Source organism: Corvus hawaiiensis, chromosome 15 (genome assembly GCF_020740725.1).
Source record: "Corvus hawaiiensis isolate bCorHaw1 chromosome 15, bCorHaw1.pri.cur, whole genome shotgun sequence".
Lineage (NCBI taxonomy): Eukaryota > Metazoa > Chordata > Aves > Passeriformes > Corvidae > Corvus > Corvus hawaiiensis.
The window spans coordinates 7,975,956-7,999,431 of record NC_063227.1 but is presented as its reverse complement, the minus strand read 5'-3'; the positions used below and the strand labels follow the sequence as shown (position 1 = coordinate 7,999,431).

Here is a 23,476-nt window from a genome sequence, read left to right as displayed (position 1 = left end):
AGCAGCATGTGCCAAAACCTGTATGGGTGGGTTCCCGGTGCAATGCACCCTCCATGGACCTGGGTCTTTGGGAAGAGGACTCAGGCTGTACTCACACAAACATTTCCTGTTGCAGGAGTTTGCAGGAGGATGGACAAGGACAGGTGAAGATTTCATTGCTGAATGCTGCACTAGGATGTCCCCAGCTGCAGCTTTGATGGACATGGGGTATGGGAATCCTATTAAGAAACAATCTGAACTCCACAAAGGGAAAACCATGGCAGTGAGGAATGTTGTGAAGTGTGTGGTGTTGAGTGAAACCAAGAGGTGGGGCTGAATGTTGGTTTGGAAACAATACTAATTAGACCAGAAAATGTAAAAATGGCAGAGCCTCACACAAGCCTCCACTAAAGCTTCCAGCAGTACAGCTCAGGAGCTGAAATACCACAGACAAACAGCAAAGCCCCTGCTCCTGGCTTCACTACAACTCTGCATTTAGATGTGGTGTATGGTTATTCTGTTCTTTGGGAGGGCACCTTCAGATCCAGGATGCTCTCCTTGCATTTCAAATTTTCAAATTCCCATTTCAGCAGTCCCTGCTGTACTTTTAGATGGCACTGAAATTTCACAGACTGTACATCCCTACTGAGAGAATCTATTTAGGAGGGAAGCGGGGAGGTAACCAGCTGGAAACCCACGATGGAGGAACAACTAGTTGTTACCTCCCCGAGGGAGACAGAGGAGAGTAAAAGTTAATGGAAGGATAATCAGGAACTCTTCAGGGATATCAGTTTATATGCCAGGAGCATATATAACTGAGACTTGTTTGCATATCAAGAAACTACAGAAGAAGGTGTGACAGCCAAATGCAGCTTATGAAAATATGGCTATCTGCAAAGCTGATAGCTGCCTCACATGTGAAAACCCAATCCTAACACTCAGCTTGGCAAGTGAAGGCTAAATAACATCAATATGTCTGCTCTGGGCAGCCGTACAGTAAAATTGCTTCTTATGACATTTACAGTGTTTTCAGAAGACATGCCTGGGACTCAGAGAAACAGGCTGGTTTCTTAGAGATTTCAAGGATCCCTGCTTAAAATATCCACAAAATTGGAATACTCAAGCTTTAAAACAACATGGTAGGACAGGGTGCCTTTAATAGTCAGTGAAAAAAAAAACCAACCCAGCGACTCAGAGAGTGCTTGAAAACACCACGCTGTGCTACATGAACAGGACAAGACATAATTCAGTTTTAGACAGAGCTCTGGATATTTAAGTTCTTCAAAGAGGTTTAGCAGATTAAACTCCTGAGAAGCTGCAGTGTCCAAAAGCAGAGATGTACAGCTATTTATCTGCTCAGCAGTGCACACCTGCAAGTCACATCATCTCACCTGGAGAGCTCAGTGTATCTCAGTGGGGCCAAGAGTCCCTGTCAGTCCCAGCCCGGGAACCCTTTTGGGAAATACAAGGAATTCACCCACATCTGAATGTCCTCCATGATGTAATAAGCATTTTGTTCAAGAACTATCTTCTAAATAGAGATATCTGTGAAGATCCCCCCCTTCACACCAGTGCTCCTATTCACTTCCATCCCACACATTTAACAAAGCCCCCAGCTGGTCCCTGCAAATGCCATCGCACTCTGGCCAGATCTGTGCCCTGACCCTCCTGCCAAGGCCAGCACAAAGCTCTCCTTCCCTTCCTGCTCCGGGCTGGTTGGCAGTGGTGTTACAGCCTATTAAACACCATGAAAAGGAAGGACCACGAAAAGCCTTTCACTGGGATAAGTGATCAAACACAGGATTTTATTATTAGAATCTGTTTTGTCAAAAAGGAGGATATTGGCCAAGATTATCTCAGTCTGTTTTGTGATCATTTTAGTGAAATCTTTCCCACTGGCCAAATCCGGAAATGTGGGGGAAATTAAGTGATTTAGCCTATTATACATCTTTTACCACACTAATGACCAACATTCTTCTTGATTGTCCAGGGCATTTTTCAGTGTGTGCCTGCCATTCATAAATATATAATTGCTTTCTTGTTTAAAAATTGTATTACCATAGTGAGCATTTAGATGGCTACCACAATAACCTGGGGGGGGGAAAAGTTCCATCTCACGTCTGGTACAATCCACCACCATTTTTCAGGACTGTAGTCCATTTTGCCAGCTGAGTGACTCCTCTGTGAGAACTCAGTTTCAAAATTCCCAAATCCTCCACTTTTAAAGCCTTTCATGTCACACCAGCTCTTCATTCTGCTTCACTGCCACACCACACACCATGAGAAGCCAGAGTCAAGAGGTTATTCTGGAGCTCAGTCCATCATTATTCAATGCTCATTTCTACAAAAGTCTCCAGGTGCTTCCAAGTTTCAAATGACCCTTCCACAAAGAAAGGGTTTGGTCCAGCACCATGTCTCCAGCCTCTGTAGAATCCTCAGATATTTTTTCCTCTCTCACACATCTGCAAATCTTTGATAATTTTCACCTTCTCTAGGTAGTCCAATGACACTTTTGATTTGCAAGTGACTTCAGGCAGGAATTTTACGGGATGAGCAGTTTCACTACCTGCATCTCAGTATCACATCAGTACTGGCTTTCTTCCAACCAGGAGACTTAGAAGAATCCTGAAGAGGTCTTTGTACTCAGACTTCTGCTGAGCCATGGGCACCATCTGTAAAGTGACTCTACGAAAATGACATCATCGCGTGGCCAGTGTGTTCTTCCGACAGTAAATTTGTTTGGCACACAAAGTCAAAACCGAGCTTTTTCAAATTGTCAGCATCTTGAGCACAGTCTTGCAGCTAAATACCACGTTGTGTTCTACTCCATGTCTCGCACTTCAGCAACAATGCGATCTCAGCAATCAAACCTGAGCTGGCACTTTTTGTGATGACTCACAAAGATGATTAAAATACGATTGCTCTCCCAGATCTGGGCTGGCTCAAAATGGCACCAAATGTATCACAGAGGTGTCTCTTAATTCCCCACCCTTTGTTCAAAGAATTAAACACACACACACACACACAGAGAAGAGGCAGATGCAGCAATGAACTGGGCATTTTAGCCTCATTTGTAACCAGTCTGACTCTTAACTAATGGGGCTTAATGTAGTTGTACATTATGGTTTCAGATGGGCGTCTTTACTCACACTGAGTTATGCACTCCATGAGGAGCAGCAACAAAACCATGCGCTCACCAACCAAAGCACTGAGAAATAAGGCTGGAGTGAGACTCTGTAAGTTAAAGTGACATTTAGTAGCATAACAGCCACATAACCTCCAGATAGAGGCTCTTAACCCACAGCAGACTTATTTCTAATGCTGCGTTTGTCACAGGTGACATGCAGTTATGTGCTCCCCAGACACAGTGACACACAATAGAGAAACCTTCAGTCTCTCTGAAAGCAAAAATGTTTGTCCTTGTCACCCAGTGAAAGATGGCAACTCCAGCCTGGTGTGTGCTGCAATCACACCAGCACAGTGAACCCAGCGGGAGGAAAATTAAAGCAGCCAAGAGGCAGTGCCTACCTTTTGAATCAATTTATCTCAGGGCATGCCTGCAGCCCTCATCTGCAAGACACCACTGCCGTGCACCGGCAACATCACTGAAATAGTCAACAAATATCGACCTCTAAAACACCAGCCAGGCTCTTCTGTAGGAACCCTGCATCTCAGCGTGGGAATACATCTTCAAAAGCAAGAGTTTCAGGCAGCATTCTCTTAGAAAGAACCAAAACAAAAATCCAGCTCCCAAACAAATGCTTCATTTCAAATCACTCTTCCTCCTTTTCATTTTTTATTGCACCAGGAATGAGCTTTTCTGGTGTACTATTTTAAAAGTCCTGGAGAAATTCTGCCAAGTCCTAGAAAAACACAGTGTAATTTTAAAATTACAGTCTGACAAACTGCTGCTTTGAGAGAACAACCATCTTCTAAATGACTGAGCAGGAGGCCTCAATGGCTGCTTTACATGAGCTAGAGAAGGGGCCACGGGAGCACGTGGTGGTCACTGCTCTAACCCCATGCAGGCCACAGAATTCAACAGTATCTGAACATCACCACATTGGTAATGAAAATCTCAAGGAATTGCTCTGCACCATCCTTGCTTGGCCTGAATTTGGTCACTGTCCTGAAGACATCAGGATGGTCCCACAGCACATCTGTTTGTGTCTTGTTACGATGCCAGATTGATACCACACAGCTCCAGCAAATAACGATTAAATCCAGTTGTGTTATTTCAGTCTGAGCTGGACTGTGCACTGGAGTACCACACAGAGACAGGGCACGCTGGGTGCAGCAATGATCACCTGAATGAGACCACAGTCCAGACAACAACCTGGATTGAAGCTGGAGGTGGGACACCAAAAGCAGTGACAGATGATCTCTGACTCTCACCAGAGATGGGAGAATAATTTATTTTCATTCCTACAAATCCTCTGCAGCTTTCAGACCTGTCAGTAATAAAGCACTTCCCAGCAGGAGCAAAGTACTCCAGGATAATCCTGCAAGATAACTTTTCCGAATAAACAGGAGTGATGGGCAATGGCACCTTTACTATCAAGCCCCGTCCTAGAATCCCACTCAGCACCTGTGGGACCACAACATGCAGGGAGGATTTGGGGAGCTGTCAAAGGGCAGAGGAGACCCAGCACCGCTGGCCCTTTTTCCTGCACAGCCACACTACAGGTGCCACGATGACACCCTCACAGGACAGGATGATGAAAGGCGGGAAGCAACTGGCTGAAGCCCAGACCCAAGCTGTAGAGATGTGATGCTACTCTGCAAAGACAAGTGGTTTGGACAAAGTTCCAGCCACAGTTCTGTCTTTTATCCCCAAATGAGCCCATGCCCTGCAGTCATCCGCCTTGGGTCCAGGCAGAGGGACAGCGTGTGACATGTGTGACACGCAGCCCCACTACTGGCAGGAGATGAAGAGCTTTGTGTTGCTGAACATGAACCCACGTCCTTCAGCCAACCCAGAGGCTATCAGACTTTGAACCTGTGTCCCTATGGCCAAGGCCAGCACAAGCCACCCACGGAGCCAACACCAGCAGCACAGCCTGGGGCCACCTGCACCACAGCTGCTGCCTCCAAGGAAGCTGCAGGAGAGAGTGAAAGCAAGGAAAATGCCACTTGTCTGGCGATTGTGGCACAAGCCAATTTATCCAGGGTGGAATTCGCCCCTGAATTTGCCCCATGGGAGAAGGGCAAATTCACTTTTAAGCATTTACAGACTTGAAAAAAATTCCACCAGCTGGACACACTGCATCCCTCAGCAGGCATGCGTCCCTGTCTTTCAGCTTTAGTAATCCACAGAGCTCTACTTGCTGCTGGCTGTAACCTCAAGTATTAACTGTACAAGATTTATGTTTAAAGCATATTAGTAACACTGTTAAATGGTGAAGGAGGCACTTTAGCAAACACTAAATTCTGCAGAATGTCTGTTTGGCAGAGTTATCAATAATCCTATTAATGACAAGGTGCAATTTACAGCACACTGGCAGTGGAAAGGAGATACAGGACTTACATGAAACAAAAAGATACTGCAATATTATTCCATTGACTGTGCCTTCTCTTAATTGCCTTGTTATGTACGCTCAGGGCTCACAATCTATCACGGATGAAGTTGTTTGTTCATAAAGCAGCCCACAAGAGGTTTTTAATCCAAGACCCCTCTAGCTGCATTTCAGGATTCATTTCAAAGTTGTCTTTAATTTTTCTATTTTGTGTAAGTTTATCCTAATATTAGCAAGCACTCCTCTGAAAAGAAATTGCTGTACTCAGTTGTGCTGCTTGGTACTGGATTATACGACTGCTTACTAAGGCTTTACTCAGTAAGACTGCACAAAGAGATATAACTTGCAAAGCAGACTGCCGGGCTCACATCACTCTTCCCAGTCCCCAGGTTTGCAGAAGGGCTGCTGGCCCTCAGGACTGAATCCAACTCATTTGTGCGTTTGCACAGACCCTTTGCACAATTATGAAACAACTCTATCAAACTGAATGCATAATTCTAATGTAACAAGCAAACTTAACCTCTAAGAATATACCTATCCTATTAACACATTAAAAAAAATACATTGGAAACTTTAAAGACTGCAGAAAGATGCATTTGAGGCTTTAAAATTATTTAAATTATTTGTTTTCTTTTCAACATTATCTCATCTTCAGGTGTCTGTGTGGGAGGGCAGACAGATGGTTACTCAGCTGAGGAACTTGAGGCTGTTCTTTACACAATGGTAACAACCAGCAGTCTGGAAGGAAGACGGGCTTCAGCCCGGGCCAAAGTCCAAATTCAGGAGAAGAGACTATGGAAACATCATTTATGGGAACTGCTCAGATCTAGCTTTTGTGTGGTTTTGCTTCAGCTTCAATTCCCAAGACTGTCACAGATGGATTTGGTCATTACACCATGAACAGCTAAAAAGCCCAAGGTGCACATTTTTATACCATATATAGTGATAAGAATGTCAGCTATGCTGGGAATGGAGATGATGATGATGAATGAATTTATTTTACTTCTAGTTTTAATTATCGGGTAAATTCCATTTACCACCTAGAATGTGAATGTGTTTTATTACAATAATATGCTTCCGGCATGAAGCCAAGACAGAGCTTCCAAGCAAGGGGGAGGGGGCATTAAACTGTGCTGGCTGGTGTTGAAAGCACTTGACATTTCTCCATTTCATTTCCTAGGTGCCACATCATAAATAAGCTCAATAAACCGTTACTTACAGCCCTGGCCAATTTGAAATCCTACCTGATAGATTTATTTCAAGTATACCCTGTCCTCCAAAGCTGCTGGGAAACAACAACTTGTCACTGCCAACCTGTTAGTTGTAGATCCGACATTGTCTGTACATCAGCAAAGCTATTTCCAGTGCTTGTTTGCAGAGATGCTGAAAGTCACTGGGAGCTGATGGCTGCCTGCATTCATTGCTGAAGACACAACAAGTAGGCCAGGTGACATTCAGCTGTCCTACATCACAGGCACTGCCAAAAAATGGAAACCACAAAAATGAAGAAATAGATTTGGTTTTTTTTCAATTCATATTCCACAGTTTAGGAGAACTATATAGAAAGAGTGATTTGAAATGAACTATATAGAAAACTATCCCTTGCTTAGGATTAGCAACATTGGCCAATCTTTATCTATAGCTCTATTCACACTGCAACCAAGTTGATCTGCACCAGAATAACTCAAGTTTCTCAGAACTTTCCCTTATAAAAGCTATCAGCTGGCATTACCTGCCTCTGGCAAATGCAGAACAAAAACCACTAGACGCTTCTCCAGGTGTGTTCTTGTTAAAATACACACTTGGCTGGTGTCCTCCATGCAGATGATTGATGTGAAGAGGACTGGGGCTTGGACTTTACAATTTGTGACAGCCTTACCTCAAAAACAAACTGCAAATGAGAGTGGTCGCAGTCTACTATATTAATTCAGCTACATGGTGAAATCAGTGAAACCAACTCAGTCCTGGGGTCTGACACACCAGTGACAGGCAGTGCAATTGTTTCACACAGCTGATGTAAACTGGGAGCTCACACCACAAGGACCATCTGCAACAACACCCTTGGGCTCTCCAACTTAGAGTTGTTTCACTCTTGAGCTGTTAACGCTGCTCTGCCTGACATGTCAGCCTCAAATCAAACCCTACCCCACTCCTCCCTTAACAAGGCTGTTTGCCACCACCACCCTCTGCATGCCTAGAGTCCTCCAGCAGCATTTGCTTCTTACACATTCAAGGCAGCAGTCTGGCCTGCAATCCTGGCTGGAGCTGCTGGCAGAAGGAGACAGTCCAAGAGATTTCCACATTATCATGGCTCTCCATGAATGACTTCAAAGGGATATATAGATCCTATCTTCAGGAGATTAGCTGGAAGGGCACCGCCTGTGCAGGCAAGCTTGTTCCAGTCTTTTATCCTGTAACTTGCAGGGTCTCCATACAGCAGAGAAAATCCAAGACTACAATTGCCAAAGCCTCCTACACAAGGCCTGCGGGATGGTCATTTCCAGCTGCCAGGGCTATAAAGGAGGACGGGACAACACAGCCTCTCCTATTGGATAGAGATGTTTATTCCAACCTACACAGCAACTGCCATTGTTTTGGTTAATAAGTATTCAAATCTTGTCCTGTTATGAGTTCCAGAATTACTTTTACTAGTTAGTTTACACAACATACATAATTACATTTCCATGAATACAAGCCCCATTTCCTGTCGTGCCTTTACATCCAAAGAAACAGCTCAGCAATACATTAATGCATGGCTGAAGGCTGGCAAGTCCCTGGGAGCTTTGGGTGCCTCCTGACAGGAAGGAGCTTTGCCTGCAAAGTGGGGAACAGGAGCTGCACCTGCCATGAACAGTAAACAACACTGTTCTGAAAGAGTACGATGGGTTCCTGTGCACAGCTGTGGAGCCCAGGGGAAGCTCCATATGCTGTAGGATATCTGGTTAGTGCTGTCAGACAGAGGCTGCTTGGCTCTGCACAAGTTGCTGGGGATGGGGCTGGGACAGTGCCTGCTCCTGGCTCTGCAGGAACACGTGTGCTCTCCCACAAGGCAGGTTTCCAGCAGCACTGCAGCAGCTGCCAGGTACTCAATGAAGCCACCCACACCAGCACTTTTGGGTGCATTGTAAATTTTCACGAGTGTCTCAATGTTTGACAGACTCCCTGGATTCCCTACCAAGACAGCACTGGGGAACCAGGGACACAAGAAAGGCCACTCTCCATATATTTCAGCCACTGCAGAAGTTATCAGAGAGATTTCAGTGAAGGAAACATAAGCTGAGCTTCACCTCCACATCCTGCTCATGCCAGCTGGAAAAGGGAGGATCAGGCAGAGAGAGAACTAAATGACATGGTTGTGGTTTCCTCCCAACAACTACAGCTCAGTGCAGTGGCTGCTGCCACCCCAGCTCCAGAGCCAAACCCCCTTCACTCCTCCCAGCCTGTGCACTCTCAGGGCTCCTGGCAGGGCCTGCTTGCAGGGTGTTTCTGTTCCCTCACCTACACTGAATCCTGAATGATCCTCAAAGTTACTGATCAACATGGTGCAAGTTTCCCTCTCCTGCATGAGACATCAGGTCGTGCCAACTGGTGCTGCATTATGCACGTCTCCAGCTCTCCATTAGCATTCTGAAGCACAGCTTTATCCTCCTGCTTCAGAGACCAGCCCCTGCTTTACATAAATCTTTAATGAAATGCTCTGCCTCAAGCACCGTGCCTATGAACAAAAGGCAGAGTTGAAGGAAAACAGTTTTACCTCCAAAAAACCAAAGCAGTTCTACAAATAGCACACAGAAATGACACTTGCTGCACCAATCTGGGATCCCTGGAGCACCACTAAAAAGAAGGCAGACCATCATGAGAAGCTGGGACAACTGTAAGTGCTTTCCAGAAAGACAGGTAAGAGAATCATCCAGTTGGGGTTCATGTTAAAAACAGCAGGACAGACCCAGTCTCCCAGTGCACGTGTCTGGTTGATGCCCATGTGGGAGGCTGTGAGACTGTGTGTGCCAGGTTGGCACCAAATGCTCCCCCAGCAATGCAACAGGTCGGGAGACCAATGTTAAAGCCCCCAGATTTAAAAACACATGCACAAGTCTACCAAATCCCTATTCCCTTCGGGATTCTGAGCACTTATGCTTAATGCTGTCAAGTGTTTCAAGTGCTTCCTTCAGGAACTTAAAAGGCTGTAAATGTTCATCTCCCCCTGCAACACATGCTAAGTAGAAATAAGACTAGAAACTGAAACTGTACTGATTCAGAATGAGGAATTGTTATTTAAGATAAAACTAACTAAGTACCATGAAGCTAAAGACAAAACTGCAGGGGCTGGCAACACAGTGTGACAAGGGCAGTGAGAATCCTGGTGCAAAATAGTGACCAGGAGATGTTACAAGACCCTTAGAGCTGAGAACATATCTGGAATGCAAAGGCATCCAGCATTCAGGGCTTCACACTGGAACACTCAACTGATGCTTTTCAAAGCAGTCTACAGGAGTTAAGGCATGTATCTTCCATTAAACTTAATGGAAAATGTTTGTTTAAATCCTCAAGACTGCCTTGAAAAGATGTATTTTGGATTCGCAATCTGGACTGGATGCTTTAATTTTCATTTCTAATATTCACATCTGCATGTAGGCCCCAGATCAGTAAATCACTTAAATGTGTGCTTCAAAATGCACCAGCCAACAAAGCTACTCATGTGCTCAAAATTTAGTAAACATATACATGTCCCATCCAGCAGAGATGGAGTTGCTCAGACGGTTCTGTGTTTTCCTGAACTGATGCCTGAAGCCTGCAGAGGCTGCCACGAGAAGTTACCATTTTGCCAACAAATATCACAGTGTGACCACGCTTATTCCTATAAATCAAGAGAAACGCCAATGCCAGAGACATGCTCAGAGACAGCCTGGTGTCTTGGAGACATTGGTTACTTGTGCACTTTGGCTTTCTCATCCACATTCTGTGCTCCCTAATCAGGGATCTGATTTAAGTTGAAAAATTGAACCCAGCTGGACGTTTTCCAATTATGCCCTTATTTTTACTGAGCAGCAGGAATCCTAGACTAGGTTTTCTGTATCACATAAACATATATTGAGAAGATTACAAATAAAGCATGAAACTGTCCAAAGCACCCAAACCAATACCTTAAAATAACAGTAATGTAGTGTAGAGCAAACCCTCCTCCCCAGCTAGATTTCAAATATACAAAATACAAATGGCTCTGGCAATTCAAAATACCTTCAGGTTTGTCTTCCCCTTACCTCTCTGCAGGACAGCATCGGATGACCAGGGACAGGAAATGAACTCAAGAACTTGAGCTGAAGGCCCAAAGATGGGCAGGGAGTGTTATGCCCTTTGGGATTAGGCATTTTGGGAAGGATCACCATGAACATTTGGACCTAATCTCCAACTTGGGAACTGAGGTCTCTGAAAGCGTGGAAGTATTTGGATCCCACCATCAAGCTTCTCACTTACCTCAGTCACATTAAGAATCTGACAATAAATAATCACTACATGCACCCAACATTTTAGCTTTATAGAGCTAGACAGCTATTTGCAGCTGCATTTTGAAACTCAGAACTCAAAAATAATCATAGAATAGCTCAGCAGTTTCCACTTGCAGGCACATCCAAGGTAAGAAGGAGGCAAGACAGCAGTTGGATGTTAAACATAATGTGGTGTGACCATGCAGAGACTGAAGAAGAAATCCTGCTCTCCCACTGCTGCCTGTTGCTTTCCTTGCAACAGAGACAGCAACTGGCAGAAAGCGGGATGAGTCTGTTCAATCTGATCTGGCAGAAAATGAACACACTGAGAGGTAAAAACCCCTCCAAGGACTGCCCTGCCCCTTATCAAAACCGAACACTGCCCACAGAATGAGCCCAGGGAGCCCACTCCTGTCAATCCCACCATGTGCAAACCTGAGGCAAGGGAGAGGGAGGAGATTCACAGCTTCAAAAGAGGAAAGAGACTCCCTTTTGGCATCAGTTCACGGGGAGGGTAAAACCCTCAAGCCATGCTCTCAGTGAGCAAGTGACATCCAACACATGTGGGGAAGGAGACAACGCTGTGGTATTTCGGGTCTACTCAGCAGACACAGGCAGGTTTGCAGAGCAACACGCAACCAGCGCAGGCAGAGATGTGCACATAAAAATCACAGCACGGGGCTGACAATCTGCGGGATTCCTCCCCACAGCTGTGCTGAGGCACGCTCAGACAGGGGTGCACATTTGGCCTCCCCTAGTACAGCTGTGAGCCTGGACGAGGTCCTGCCAAGCCCAGAGGAGTGCCAGCTTTCACACCAAATCCCTGCCCACTCCCTGAAATCCTCCATGTATCCCTGTAATTTGGAAGGAATAGCACATGTGAAAGAGGCAGGAGGAGCTGCCCACATGCTGTGTGTTCAGTGGTTGGTGCTGAGGGTGTGTGGAACACTCGCATGGGGACAGCAGGCTCGTGGCAGCAGTACCAGACACAGCAGCTCACAGCTGGACAGCTGCACAAATTTCCACCCTGGGTGGTGATCACAGTCTGAGCTGTGCCACATGGTCCTCAAGACACTCAGCTGGGCCCCACTGAAACAATCTTTAATCCACTGCACCGGTGCTGCTGGCAGGGAGACAGCAAACTGCAGGATTCTCTGCAGCCCTTTACTCATATTCTTTCAGTAAGGTTATCACCCTGGCCTTTCTGCTTTGGGATCCACATCCTCCCAAACATACACAGACCCCTACTCCTACGTTACAGCAAGACAAGGACTTACATGAACAGGTACTCTGAGTCACAGCATGCCCTGCATAAAGAACAGGATTCCCTTGAACTCATTTCTGTGTGAACGACAGCTTCATTTTCAGAAAGAGAAGCTCATTTTGATCCTTCAGAGTAATTCCACTGATTGAAGCCACCAGTAGATTGCTCTGTGGCTCATTGATTAAGCTCAATGTGAATAATTGCATTACTGAAATAGATTGGCTCAGGCACCACTGAAGACAAGTCAGAGCAGCCAGGGGTGGCAGAAGCAGTGCACCCACCCACACAAGGGCCACCCTGGCACTCTGACTCTGGGAGGACAGGAGAAGGTGCCCGTGTGGCTGCACAGAGCTGACCTCCAGAAGGTCAGCAGCTTGCCTATTCTTCCCTATGGCTGTGTCTCACCCCCGAGTGGATGGGACACTCCACGCCGTGGCCCCAGACGTGGATTTAGTATGCATGACGGTGTTCCTGAGGGCAGCGCCCACACGGAGCAATGCTAAACATGCTGACAAAGGCAAGGGAAGTGACCTGGAAATGACAAAGTGATGCAAGGGAAGGAGCAAAGACGAGGTGGCTGAGGAGAAACGTCTGCACGGTTATTTCTACAGAGCCCGCTGAGGAGAGGCGACGAGGTTTGTCTGACACAGTCGGTGCAGTGCAGGCACTGCTGGATGTCTCTGCTGTGGGCAAAGCTCTGTAGATTGGCAGCCACAAGATTAATCTCGTGCCTTTCAGAGGTGGTGGGGGCTACACACAGAAGAAAAAAATAGCTACTTTAGTTTTTCATCACGTAGAATATTATGTCGAACGGCAGAGACGCAGTGTCCTGAGCACAGTCCCAGCTTCTGGCAGCAAGCACAGAGCTGCCGCACAACTCTGAACAGCTCAAACTGTAATTCTCAAAGCTGAGGTCCCTTCTTCATAACAAGCAGCAGCAGAAAAATTACTTTTAATATGCAGAAGGAATCATTTGTAAAATCAAAGATGAGTTCAAAAAAACTAAAGAGCTACTTTTTATGATAGATGAGGTTTTAAACACTGCATGAAAGAAGAGACTTCCCTTAAATAGCTGCCAGTTAATTAATGAGATTTGGTAAATGAGTGCATTTCCTGCACAACAAACCACAGGCTTCCACTTCCAAAGTACATTATGTTAAATTGGACAAAGGCCCATTATTCTGGAATAAAAGATTGCCCACTGGAGGGTTCACACTGAAGTATTCCAAGAATATCTTCATCCAGGAATACAAGCAGTGTATTTGCAAGCGGAAACCAAGCAATCCTTAAAAATACCAATACCTCCTACAGGAGCTGGTACATTCAAAGATTTAGCACTTAGTAGTAAAAAACCCCACAGTAGCTCAGCCTATTGGTTATACAAAAGCTCAAGAGACAGAGGGATGAGCTGCCTCCTGAGACCAGAAGGCTCTCGGGGCAGGTTTATGCTCTGCAGTAAAAAGCAATGAACTGGCTCCATACCCGGCACTGCACAGACATCACATCTCTCACACTGTCTCAGTACCTGGGGGCCACTGTGTACCTTCATGCGAACAGTGACCTGCACTGTGAGCTGGTTTGGATGGAGTTAACAGCATCTGTGCAGTGTGTCCTCTGCAGGGTACGGACAGGACAGGCTCGGCATCCCTAGTGCTATGCAGAAATCCACAGTGGACTTGGGCACCACCAACAAGTGGGCGAGTGCATGGCTTGAACAAACAGCAGTGGTGGAGACCACAAAGGGATACCTGCTCCCACTTCACTCTGGAGCACACAGACATGGCAGCCTTCCATCACAGTCCCCCAGACACCCTAAACCTGCTGCGAGAGGGCAGAGGCAACACTAGCAAGGTCAACAGCAGACAGACCAGTCATAAGAGCAGTGTGGGTTATAAGGTCTCTGCACAGCTCAACCTGTAACACTCTCAAAGCCACTTCCTCCAAATTCCTCCCAAAAGTTTGCCTACAAAAAGCTTTACACCCACAGGGCGCTCAGCCCAGGTGAGGGGACGCTCAACAGCGCTGCATACAGAGGGCTCCACGGCAGGTAAGGCATTTGGGATAGACAACATCTTGACCACACTCTCCACCTGTTCCCACTGATCAGTACCCTTAGCAGACTATGTGCTACCAATAGAGAAAGACTATTTGAGTTGTTCTACGGAATAATAAACACCAACCTTGCCTCCTCAGGAACATCTCTGAGCCCTCTCACTGCAAACAGTCAAAGTCAACTCACCAGGATGCCCAGCTCTTGACTTTTATTATGGAAAATTATTCACTGCAGAAGTGTCACTTTAGTAGTGTACAATTTCTTGTCATTATAAATATTTTCATATCATGACTTTCTTTCTCTTATACCTGTGGAGTCTTAGACCACACTGATTTCTTCACCTGTGCAAAGCTTTTCACAGACAGAGGACAGTCTTCAACTTCCTGGAACACAGAGCAAAGCTCTCAAAGATCCTCTCCAGACTTTTAGAAAGAAGTATTAAGAATATCTTACAGCACTTTCAGTGATTTTCTCCATTTCCCAAAATACATTTTCCTTTCCTACCATCTGTGCACACACTCCACCTTCAGTATAATCAATATATTGATAAAGAACTGAATGCCTTGCAATACATCCTTTTACTGCTTTAATACCCTGACTTCTCCCCATGGCTGTTTGAACTAACTCCATTCTAAACCCTTAACTGTATTTCTGTACCAATGATTTCCAATTTAAAGGCTTTGCTTTGTCAATTACACACATGCATGCACACACCTACATGTGCATCTTCTGTTAATACTTCAAGCAATACTTGAATCCTTTAATATTCTCTTCAAGGCCTTTTACAATTTTCCCCACAATGCTTATCTAGACTAGCAATTAACCCCCCCGAAACACCATTGCTACCTAATGCTCTTACAACAGCACTCAGAGACAGGACAATGTCACAGAAATACACACTGACCTTCTCACATGCAAGTACGAAGTCCTGGCTTGCCCATAACCGTGTTTTTGCTAACTTATCCAGGGATGAAAACCCTTAGATATTCACAACTTTACTTACCCTCCTCTGTTGAGGTAGATCAGAGCAGGAGTGCTGAGTCATGCCAGCAGAATCATCACTCTTTATTCAGTGATGTTTGGCATGGCCAGTGCCATCAGTTAACACCACCAGAATGGCCTGGGCTGTACAGCAGCAGCACAGCAGGCAGGGGTGCTAGAGCTGCTGGGACACATCATGCCCCTGACCTCCTGTAATGTGCCACCCCTGAAATGGCAGCAGGAAGGAGCACTACTTCCCATTTCCAGGGCTGGTCTCATGCTGCCAACCACCTCGAGGCACGGGCAGCAGATTAACCCATCACAGACAGGATACTGCTGAAGTCTACAAAGGGCTTATCCTCCCTGAAACTTGTGCCAAGATAGCTGGGGAAACTCCAAAAGAGAAGACTCAAGCACCCAGACATTGCTCAGACCCTCCATTTACAGTCAGCCTTCCAAGAAACTACTTGTGTAACTACCAAATCTCCAGGATCAAATTAGTTCTCACCTGTAGGAAACCAGAAGTAGAAACTGTCCCTTCCACAAGCTCTGGCTACCCAGCTATTCTTGCTGATAGCAAATGTTTGACTCCAGGTGGATTTTAAATTGAAGTTCACCTGCAGTGTTCTGTTTGGAAAAGCATTTCCTAATTCCTACTTTTGTCTACGGGGACAGATGCACATTTCTGCTTAAAAACTGAGACTTTTCTGATCAAAGGAACTGGAACTTCTACACTACATAAAACACAACAGGAATCAAAATACACTTTTCCTATTATGAGCATGAAAAAAAAATAGAGAAACCTTCCTACATAAACATGATAGAACAGACACTCAAGTCACATACTAAGCATTTTTCAGTGGTTTGGGAAAGAAAAGAAATACAAAATGTGAAGTTAATATTCTTCCTGGAATGAGATTAAAGATATTATTTTACGCCCTACTTGAAACATCATAGTAATTTTCATCTGCACTAATAAAAATAAATCAGCAGCTGATCTTCCATGCATTACAATTACCATTTCATGCAACAGTCACAATGCTTCTGAGATGCATTTGCCCTTTGGAACTCCTGCCACAAATAGAGCTGAATTTAGGGACTGCCGAGTGCACAAATTCATTACATCAATTCTTTGAGGACATTGTCATGTAGAAAATGCCATGTGGGCAGCTAAAGAAAAGCATCCAGAGAAAAGCAGCCAGCCCTGAGAAAAGACTTTTGAGAGGAAAATAATTAGAACTGAACAACTGAAAAAAGAAAAAGTCATCTTGCATGGCACCAACTGTTGGGTGACCAGTAGAGCCCTGTTTGGAGCACACTCGTCACCCAGACAAGAATTAATGAATTCCCCAGCAGCCCCCGTGCCTGCAGCTCAGCCTCTCGCAAGGATGCTCATTTGCAGAGCAGGACACAACGTGCTGTTAGACAGGAGAAGTTCAATATTCATTAGCCAAAAGAGCCCTCACTTTGCAGCACAAATCACTCACCCATGGGTTTTATCAATTCCATCCCTCACTGTCCCAGGAACACTGAGCCCCGAATGCACCAACACTCCCAGCCCTCAGCTGGGGCATTTGCACAACCAGAGCCCAAAGCTGGGAACCTGCAACCCCTTTTTGAGCAATTCAAACAGAAAATGCTGGAAAGACAAAAGGTTTAATCTCGAATTTGCATATAGCAACTTATCCTTGCAACAGGTCACTGCTAAAAAAAGAGCTACATGAAAAGGGAGTATTGAAGCGGGCAGCTGCATGTTGGGAGATTTACTCCAAACCCTCCCAGGAAGCCTAGGGAAGCTTGCAAGCACACGCTTTTCTTTTACAACCCAGGACAGTAATACATTCAACTGTGCTAAAGCAAAAGTGTCAGGCACAGAGATTTAAGGAGATAATACAGTGAAGGCTCAGGGACTAGATAAAATAATAAAAAGATGCAGGCAAAATCTGCTTCTTGCTTGCTCTCTACTATCAGTTGTCACTCTTGTATTGGATGGGGAAGGCAGAGCACAACTGCCTCAGCAGGAAGGGTGGCTGGGGTAACCTCCTCCTCAACTGCCCATGGCACACTCTTGCAACCCAAATCCAAATCCAGCTTATCCCTCAACACCCTCGTTCCTCTGGCTCAAGAAAAAACAACTCTGGTCACCAATGCAAACCTCTGCACCCAGGTGTAGGAGGCACCAGATGTACAGGGGTTTGATCTGCTCCAGCCAGCACTGTCAGGTGGAAGTTTCTTAAGAGGTTGACCACAACCTTGGATTCTGCGGCGTCTGCTGAGCTCTGCAGCACGTCTTGGCAACACACAGATTATCCAAGAAGCTCAGTCAAGACATGGCTAAGAAATGCCAAGGTACGGTAGAGACCCAACAGCACATAAGCTGTCAAAAAAATCCCCAAAACAACCACCCTGCTTTCAAATTTCTGGAAGCCATGCAGAAAGATCTTCATGGCCATCTGCTTTGGTGCCTGTAAGCACCTGGTCCCATAGGTCACACTGGGAAAACCCAGCAAACTGGAAAGCCCCACAGCTTATCCTTGCAGCAGCACATGGGCTGAAGCTCCCCCAGCACTGGTCACACACGTCTGTCTCTGCTGGGTGCTTGGAAATGCTCTCCTTAGGACACAGCTTTGCCAAATAGGTTTGTCACTGTCTTCCAAATAACTCACCGGAATGTCTTGCATTTTTCAAGTTGGTGCCATGAAATGTGGGGCTGCACACGCCACAAACACGGACATATTTCACTAATACAATCCAGCAGCAGCATACGGAGAGTATTTATACAGGCCTTTATTATTTTTTATGGAAGGTAAACGACCCACTTGGAGACATGGTGACTTGTGCTGACAGCATCTTTGTTTTTAGGAAAAAAATACCAATGGGGAGGGTCAGAGGCTTTGCAAATCTAACCCATGGGTACAAATTCCTCCAATCCTGTTAAAGGAAAAACCCAAATATTCTTTTCTTCCCATGATTTTACTGTCATTCATCTTACAAGCTGGTCTTATTAAATTTGTTACTCAGCACAGCAATTAGTAGAAATAAAAAGATAGATACTAATAACATTTAGATATTGACTCTAATTAAGTCGTCTTAATTGTTATTTTACTAGTTGGGGTGGAGCAATTTTGTCATGATTTAACTGTTGAGGAACAATTAAGTAGAATGCAGCTTTAATTCCTTCCTGATCTCCTGACAAAAGCCAACGCACATTCAAACTCGTGTGAGAGAAACCAAAACTCATCAGAGCAATGTGACATTAGCACGTTGTCTCAGCAGGTGAAAAGCCAAGCTGGGATGGTACCGAAACCTCGAGTCCTTGCACTTGAGCTTGAATTGGCGATAACGCCCTGGGCGGGAGCAGCGCCGGCTCTGCGCGGTGTTTGCGCGCCCAAAGGCGCAGTGCGGTCCAAAGGATGCCCGACTCGGGGGACCCGTCTGGCTTTTAGGGTGCCAGGCATTTAACTCTTGTGCTCTGACACGTCACACAGCAGCCGCTGGACGAGTCCCATAATCTCACTGTCCCTGCTTCTGTCTATCACAAGTGGAAACCAGCCCGTCTCCAACGTGGAAGGACGCTTTGATAAATGCAGTAATTATCACCAGACACCCCACCCAGCAAGCAAGAAAATAAAGGCCATTTATTTGTCCACCTAGTTGCAATACTACTACCAGAAAACTCTGCAAATCAAGACCCTGGAACCTGATTTAATTAAATCAATGAGAATTATATCATTAATTCATCAGAAAGCTCAAAGCTAGCAGGAAATTTTTGGTATCGACTACAAACTCCTTCCATGGAGCTGCCTGGCAGTACCGCCGCTACGGAACAGCCCAGCTGCACCTCTGCCGCTCCATTTGCCATCTCAATGCACCATTTGTTCCTCCGAACACAGATCATCTTACACAAAGCAGTTGTCATGCTTCTTCCAGTCCCTACCATCTCAAGCGCTTTACACATTCCCCTCCACACGTGCTCATAAAAATCACTTGCCATAAGAGCTTTTAAATGGGGCTTGTCAAAACATCAAGATGGAAGGTGTGCAGGATAGAACCTCTGGTTTCTTGTGGTTTTTGCTGAAACACCCAAACACACAGCCTGGTTCAACAGGCTTTTCTTTCCACAACATACCACTGAGATATTTGGACGTGGCATGTAAAGAAGAATCCTGACGGGAGGGGAAGGAGACACAACAGTCTTAAAAGGAAACTTCACACATGTAAAAGCCTACACAAAGTAAAACCTGGATACCTGTTACGGAAACGATCAGGAAGTGACTTGAGGCAATTTGGAAATACCGTTTTAGTGGCTGGTTGAACACCTTTAGAATACAAATATTCAGCAGGCTATTAACAGTCCAAGGAAAAAAGTTTCCACTTTCCCCAAGGCACAGCAGAGCACAGTCTATTCTCAGTGAGGAACATAAATTTTCAGCAACTCCAACAGACATGAAGAAGTCACTGGCTTTATCTCAATTTAACTGATTCCAGGAAACTTAAGCAATACTCAATCTCAAAGACACTCGATCTGCTATTGTGCAGACGGCAATTGCTGATTTATTGAGTGCAAAGTGCTGTGGATCAAGCCTTAGTATTTGCTAATATCTCTCCTGGAATTGACCTTTAATGCCCCAATTCAACTCCAATTAGTGAGAAAAGAACAACGCCCATTTTCTTCAATAGAGTTGGATGAAGTTGTATCAGTTAGCAGCTGATCTGGAAAAATAAAACATTTGGACCAATTACTCTTACTGCTAAGGTATTTAGCACACATTTCATCTTTTATGAAAACTTCAAATCTAGGGCTAAACCAAAGAAATTATAGTACGGTTTCCAGATTAAAAAGAAAAGTGTTGCCACCTCTCATTCCCTCGGGTGCAATTCAGAAGTAACCGTGGCAAAACCAGGGCAGCTCCAGGAACATAAATACGAAGTGACAGCGAAATCCAGCCTACTGTTCACATCACATATTCCATGGTTCTTTCTATTTCACAGTAATACACCAAGTTAAGCTGTTTATTAGATGGGCACATTCTCCTAACCGCAGCCAGGCTTGTATGTTATGTTGGGCTTGCCATCAGTACTGACCGCCCTTTAATCATAATTCTGCTGTCATTTGTGGTTCCACTTCAAAAGATCCTTGCTTTAATACACAAATGGGATCGCTGTTAGCACTGCTACAGCCCAGGAGAGAGGCATGTGAGTAATGCCACGAGAGGGACTCCTCATAACCATCCCTATTTATACAACCCTCCTGCACATTTTCCTAACAATCTATACTTTCAAATACTTCTGCTGGCCTACAGGATGTTCTGGCACATGCTTCCAAGCCCCACATCACACCCATTAGCAAATAATGACCTTCCTAAAATGACATAACAATAGCTAGTAACTGCCATAGAGCATAAAAAGGCTGTGGTGCAGAAGGTCTTTCATGGAATGAAAAAACCCCAAAATTTTGTTAGTGGAATCACTAATGGCCACATGGTCCTCATGTGATCAATTTACTTTTAGGAAATGCCTGGTATCAGATAATGAAATTATCCCACAAAACAAAAACAACCCCCAAACCCGCACTTTCAAAAAGCACACTGCCGTCTGGCAGCTCATCAATGAAACACTCCGTAGGTGTTTGTGTACATTTATAATTTACTACACCACATTAAGAAATAAGACAACTGCAAACGACAAGCTGATGCTCTCCCAGCTGTGTACCCTATGCAATGATACTTTCCACCAGCACTTAGCCAGCCTCGCTTCCAACCTCCCAGTTGAGAGACAGACAAAAGGATCCAAAGGATCCAAAGCAGTTCCAGCAACTGAGTAACGAATTGCAGCAGCTTTGCCTTCATGAAGTTCTGAAGCAATGCACACTGAAATGCTGCTTAGTGTGTGCACATGCCAGGAGCAGAAGCACAAATCCCACCCCTGATGCAGAAGAGCATCACACCTTCTCCAGACCTTGCTCTCATCCTGCATCCCAAACTTGTATAAAATCACTGCTAATTTCACACAGAGGCAGATATCCCTATCTGGCAGCTCATGTAGGACCAGGGTCAGCCCCTCTGTAACAAAGCACCAAACTCAGCCAGACACACACTTACTTAGCTTTTACACATGCTCCCAGCTCAGGAAGAAATCTCAAGGTGCAGTTTTCAGCACGTAACTAATCCTCTATGAAACACAGCAAGCCAAGTTTTTCTTTATGCCCTCACCAGGAGGAGACTCAATGTAAGCGCACAGAACTGCCTCACAGGATATTTTCTACAACACTTTCACCTACTCTTGATCTTTCTACCTGAATTTCTCTACTGGACCCGCTGTTTGCAGTTGCACCTGTAACCCTGGTGAATTATTCCATGCTGGGTCATCCCAATGGCTGAATCATAAGGGAGTCACGTAACCGTAACCCCAAACTCCTTTCTGCGCACCTAGATAAAGAAGCTCTTCAGAGTTTCAGTTCCATGAACAAGTTGACAGATTTGAATGAAGTGATGGAAAAGATTGAAGATCCCAACAGTCATCTTTTCTCTCTGCAGATCCACTGACTACACACAGCATCTTGTCTGTGTTCCAGTTTCAGCACAGCTGAAGTCTCCTGGCAGCAATCCAGGGACAGCCATCGAGCCCTGACACTTTCAGGGGGCACCTTCTCCAGTCCACAGGGCACAGCAAGGGACTGTCTGAAGATATTCCTTGCCCAGCTTCCATACCCCTGCACAATCCTCATTCTTACATCCTGTCCTGAGCTCCAGCCCTGCAGAAAGCATCAGGCCTTTTGACAGCACCGATGTGGAACATCCCAGCTTCCTGCACTTGTGGCTTTCTCTTCTATTTGTTTTTAAGCTGTGGAAGGTACGTGGAACGTGATCCCCAAGCCAGGTGACCAGGCTGAACATGGTGTAGGATGTTTATACACATGCATTGGAACAGCCTACACGTACAAGTTCAAAATTGCTGTAATCAGGAAATGAGCCATGAAATGTGTAAGCAGCAGCACATTAATAATCTGTTTTATAGCTTAAATTAGAATCTTTGGAATTTCACAGCCAGACACTTTTAAATAGGTCAAAAATGCAGTAATCACACTTAATGATCACACTGTGATGTGCACCACATTTGAGCTGGGAGTGAGGAAACCTGAGCAGAATGGATATGAACTACTGGCACGCTCAAAAAAGCATTTATCGAACCTCAAGAACAAAACACACAACTCAGGCACCAAGTTTTTTATCTTCTGATCCTGCTCTTCAGAAATGAGGTGTGAGATTTCATGTGATCACAGACAACAAATGCTGTTCTCTGTATTTTCCTTTTAGTTAGCACTGCAGATTAACAAAGGATTTGACCACTTACAAGTGGTTAGAATTTAGTGATGTTAACAAAGCCTTCCCCATCTGAGAAACACGACTTGCTATCGTCCTGCCCACGCACATGTCACCCCCAGTACACAGACTTAAAACACATTCCTGGGTATCAGCATTTGGGTTTCTTTTAAAGATAAGAACAAGAATCCACAGATCGATCTCAGTAATCTTTTAGTCTCCAAACCAGGGAAACCCTTCACAAGTTTGCTAAATTTAGACACATGCTTACGTTCTCCCTACACCAACTTGATTTCAGGTACAATAAACCTGATGGAAAAACTGAGTAACAAATGAGAATTTCAGCTAAAGACGCAGTCATTGACTAATTAATCCTGTCCTGTCAAGCTACTGAGGCATAACCAAAAAGGTAAACTAGAAAAAAAAAATAATCAGCTATATTCTGTGAAAACAAAGTCAATGTTTGTCTACTGCAAAAGTACAAAGTCAGCAGGGGAGACTGCTTGGAAGCTTGTAAGAAAGCAGTAGAGAAATGTTTTTTTGGTTTCTTTTTTCCTCCAGTCAAACTTGGCTTCTTCTAAAAAACAAAGCAAGGCAAAAGATGAAAGGCCTTCTCTTCTGAAGCCAAAGATGAAGAATACAAAGAATATTAATGACTAACAAGTCTGTCTGTAAATGCCATGAGCTTAGCTGTAGTAGGCACTAAAAGGAAGAACAGTACTGCTATTAACTAATAAGGTTTCTGATCTAACAAGCAGTGATGAAGGCTGATTGGGTCATTTATGGAAGGGAACATTAGTTCAGAAGAACACAGGTTCCCTACAGAGGATAAAAGGAAAGATGCCATTATATACATGCAAAAGCTCAGGAGGGTT

The 23,476-nt window shown here is 44.9% G+C and overlaps 1 protein-coding gene across 4 annotated transcripts in view; it reads right to left on the bottom strand.

Annotated features, from left to right (window-relative positions):
* The window catches only part of RASGEF1C (RasGEF domain family member 1C), a 73,898-nt gene that overhangs the window by 45,240 nt on the left and 5,182 nt on the right, over positions 1–23,476 (bottom strand). Inside the window, exon 1 of one of the 4 annotated variants that reach the window (XM_048319794.1) lies at positions 6,810–6,945. The exons of the other annotated variants lie outside the window; for them this stretch is intronic. The gene's annotated coding sequence lies outside the window, so the exon portion shown is untranslated. Of the gene's footprint in view, positions 1–6,809; positions 6,946–23,476 lie in introns of those variants that run through there. 4 annotated transcript variants of the gene reach the window in all.